Genomic DNA, 4,436 nt, shown 5'->3' with positions numbered 1-4,436 from the left:
TCGTGTACAGTGATGGGTGTAATGCCTGATGAAGTCCTAACCCATGGCCAGGTCCTGGCTGTGAGGCTGCTGTCCTGGGAGATGTTCCTTGGGCTAGGAAGTGCCAGAGTTGAGAGTCAGGGCTGGCAAAGGGAGGATACCTTGTCCTGCCTTGGGTAATTGTCATGCTGCTCCCAACCACCCAACTCCTTATCTTTGTGCCAACAACCAGCTGGGATCTGGCACTAGCTGGAGGTCATTGCAAGGGTGGGATGGGGAGGAGTGGTTGCAGCAATAGGAGATTTTTTGCTAAGAAACACCCCATAATGGCTAACATGGACCTTTTTGGCCACAAAGGTTTTCTGGAATGAATTTACAAGCATGGCATGTAATTGGATTTGGCCTGTGAAAGATTTTTCTTCACAGAATAATGGGTTGAATGCGTTTCTATTCCATGATCTGGCATAGCTTGTTTTAATGGTGCTTGTGTGGCATTTCTTTTACAGAAGAACCAAGGATTTGATCTGGATAACGTGACCATGATGGAGAATTAAATTTGATGAGAGTAATTATTTGACAGAACTCTTTACAGTGTTTAGCTGTCTGTCTAGTTGGACCAGATCATGCCCACAAATCCGTTACTGTAATGTGATATTTGCTTTCTGGTAAACCAGCCAAATATGTTTATGTGCAAGAACACTACCCAAAAGAGTTGAAACAACTCACAAAAAGAAGAGATTTGGAAGGTTTTAAAGTGAAGAAGATTAAAATTGTATTCTCTTGAGGAGAAAAGTGGATTCATTGTTAAAATCATTTTTTTAAATCAAGTTCCTTGTCCTGGAGAGAATTCATCCTAAACCATAAGCTGCTTTCAAGGGGCCCCTTTCCCCTCCAACTATATCAGAAATTAATAGCTTTGACAAGTTATTGTCCACGAGTTCCACGTAAGGCTTGAGGGTCCTTGAAGTGCCAGTGGATGACAAACTAGAGATCAATTTGAACTAGTATATTATTGCAAATTAAATAGTCTGCTTCCACAGAGGCAAGTTGGGCCATGGGAAAGAAAAAGCTCTTCCTTATTTATTTCTGATTTGTCCTTGAAACAAATCACATTCTTGGACCTGGCCACCATGACGTGACCAGATAACAGGACCTGGGAGGAAGATAAAAGAAGAGCAACCAGACCACCCTTCTGCCTTCTGATCACTAAATGATCAGATGTCTGGGAAAAATGATTCATGTGGGAAGGCTCAAACCACTAAACTAGGCTATGAGATGACAACGTGTAGTTCTGCATGTGGGAAAAAAAGACCTAAAAATATCTGAAGGGTGTAAACATGACTGAGAGAGCTGTGGTATCAAAGGGACAGCGCCGAGTACAGGACTCAGAGCTGGCAGCTTTCCTTGCTGCTCAGAGCAGTGGATGGAACATTTCTGAGAGGCAGAGCATCATCACATACTTCAGCCTGGCCCTCTGTGACTTGATTTATCATGTTCTGCTCCAGCCCTGTGTCTGGCATCAGGGCTTGTCCCACAGAAATACTGCCTGGACACAAAACAAAGCAACAAATATTTCCCCCTCCTCTTAAACCTGGTGACTCTCAGCATCACAGGGCAAACCTCATGCTGCTGAAACCAAAAAAATCTTTCTCTATTGGGCTGTTAAAGCTGCTCTCACCTGTCAAATATGATCTGTCCTTTTAGTATCTTCCTTTTGAAATAATAATACAACATATGGATTATCACTCCCAGACCCCAAGATTTAAAGAAATAGTTACATATTTCCTATGGTTCTCTTTAGATGTATGGTTGGATTCCCAGCTGATGGGAAGCCACACTGATTCATGGCAGCTGAAGATGCAGCCTTGTGTGTTTTGTCTTGTCTTCTCATCTCACTGAACTTTCCAAGGATCTAAATTAATGCAAGGGAAATACGACCTTGCCTCAGTGAATTGTTTTGAGGGCTAATGTGCTGAGAGATTTATGGGCAAAGAGGGGTTTTTTTTTTCCTCTTCCTTGAATAAAAAGTGCTTTCATTCGGCAGCTTTGATGGAAAGCCTGCAAGGACCCATGATAAGTATGTAACCGGAACAGACTCATATTAGCTATCACTGTTACAAATCTATTAGTCCCACACATTAGAGCATGTGCTGGACCTGATGAGCTACACTAGTGGGAGCAGGAGTAATTTTGTGAAATAGATGTAGCTTGCAAATCTTTTAGACTGTTATCCAATTCCTTTTGTTTCAGTTTAATTAGGATTTAAAACATGGCCTTAAGAGCTCGGATGACTGGAGGGAACTCCATGTGAAGGACAGGGAACCAGCTGCAGGGGATTCCCAGCTGCTCTGCTGCTGAGCCTGGTGGCTTTTGCCTGCAAGGTGGTTTTGCTGTTCCTCCAAGGACTGATGGAGGCAACGTTTCCTGAAGCGCTGCAGGAGGACAGAGCTGCTCTTACTCAAACAGATGATTCACACAAGGTGGGTTGGCCTTGGATTTTCTCACATCCCTTCCCTGTGCTGCCAGCACCCAGCATGCTGGGGGATGCTGGGCTGTCTCCCAGCGGTCAGAGCTGCTCTGCTGCCGGGACACTGGCACCCCCTGGGGCTGAGCCAAGCCCAGCAGAGCTCCTGATGGAGGCCGGGGCTGCCAGCAGCTCCCTAACAGGGTAACACGGCAACAGCAGAGAGCAGCAACGAGGCAAATCAGATGGTGGTTCTTTTCCAGCCATGTATGCAAAGCACCTATAATGAGCAGAGACGAGCCCCTGAGACCGGTGATGCTGATGACAAATTAATATAAAATCAAACCATACACTTTAAAGACAAGAGCATCCAGCCCTTCTCATAACTGATGCAGGACATGTTTCATCCAGAGCATATCTGCTATCACTGGCGCACTTTCTGTTCTTGAATTCATCTGTTCTGTACATTTGGGGACTGGCATGATTAGCGTTTGGCTTTGTAGAATTCAGAACCTAATTCCTGTGAGTTTTCATGTCCTCCTTTTCCTTGTTTTGATTCTTGTTTGTCCTTTTGTTAGTTTGTTTATTAACATATTTCCTGTTTGAAACAAAAATAGAAGAGATGGGCACTTGCTTTCTTCCTGGACAGATTCCTTTGTATACTGATTTATTTTGTTTTTTAAAGACGGACACCTGGTTTTCTTATAAATGAGTGTTGGCAGGCTGGGAAGCTTGGGGGGAGGAGGGAGAAAAGGAAAAATGCATCTGTTTAGAACAAATGCAACACTGAAGGAAAGCTTTATAATATCATCCGAGATTGGCCTGATTGTCTGATGCTTTAAACATATGGTATGCTCCTATATATATTATGCATGAAACTAGCTGCATGCACATAGCAGTCATTCTGCAATGCTTTACACAGAGTCTGCCAAATCCTGAACTTCTTATTCAAACCCAGCTCCCGGTGAAGACAATGAGCTTTTATCTAAGCCTCACTGCCTTTGGCATGCTCCATCCCTTCTCCCTTAATTCAATCTCAACTGCAAGAGGATTTCAACATTTCATCCTTTGGCACTGAGTGCTGACCTTCCTGCTCCCCAGGGCATGCAAATTTGGAGCTGGAAGGGTGTGGTGGTGTGACAGTGAAAGAAGTGCCACTGGGAAGGAAAAAAAAGCCTCATGTGAGCGTGGTTAGCAGGCTCTGAGGCAGTGCTGACACACCTTTGTGTGTTCCTTGGCTCATGCCCATGCGTACACGGCATAGCCTGTCTTTGTCTAGGATTTCCAGGGCAGTTTTCTAGATCCACCTGGGCAAGGCAGGCACTGGGATAGAATAGGGTTGGAGCTGAGGAAAAACTGTAGCAAGTCCTGCTCTAACACAGACCTTTCCCTCCTACTTAGCCTCAGTCTGGTTGAGCTTTCCTTTGTAGGGAGGAAAGCTGCTGTACTGGGGGAAACTTTACATCAATCCTTGCACCACTGGCTTTGCAAGAAATGGAACAAGGGAGGGATATTGCAGTTATTGCATGTATTTCTTGGCTACCATCAGTGCTGTTCTGGGCCCTGTAAGTGATGGGGTTTTTTCAGGGGGTGGTGGGGGGGGAACATCTCCTTTTTCTTTTTATGAAGTCATTTTTAGGATTGAGAAGGGGAGAAGAAGGGGCTTGTTTTACCAGGAAGCTCAGTACTGTCATGTATTTCCTTGCTCTGTTGAGGTGTTTACCCTTTAGTAGAGGTGACAGACCAGAGGAGATGACTGGCAAGTGACCATTTTATGACTTCATATTTCTTGTGCTTCTGTAAGTAGTGGCAATGCTGAAGTGCAAAGGATGGACTTTTCCAGGTGAAGAAAAGCAAAGAAGCTTCAAATTGCTTGGTCCCACACCACCTGCAGTTGAAGCAGAGCCTCCAGTTGCACAGCAGGATGTCATCATCCTGTCAAGATAGTTCCTGAAGGCCTGAGGCATCCAGAAATTATTGTGGAAGGTTTTGC

The sequence above is a fragment of the Motacilla alba genome, chromosome 12 (genome assembly GCF_015832195.1).
Source record: "Motacilla alba alba isolate MOTALB_02 chromosome 12, Motacilla_alba_V1.0_pri, whole genome shotgun sequence".
NCBI lineage: Eukaryota > Metazoa > Chordata > Aves > Passeriformes > Motacillidae > Motacilla > Motacilla alba.
Note: the sequence above shows the minus strand (reverse complement) of the source record.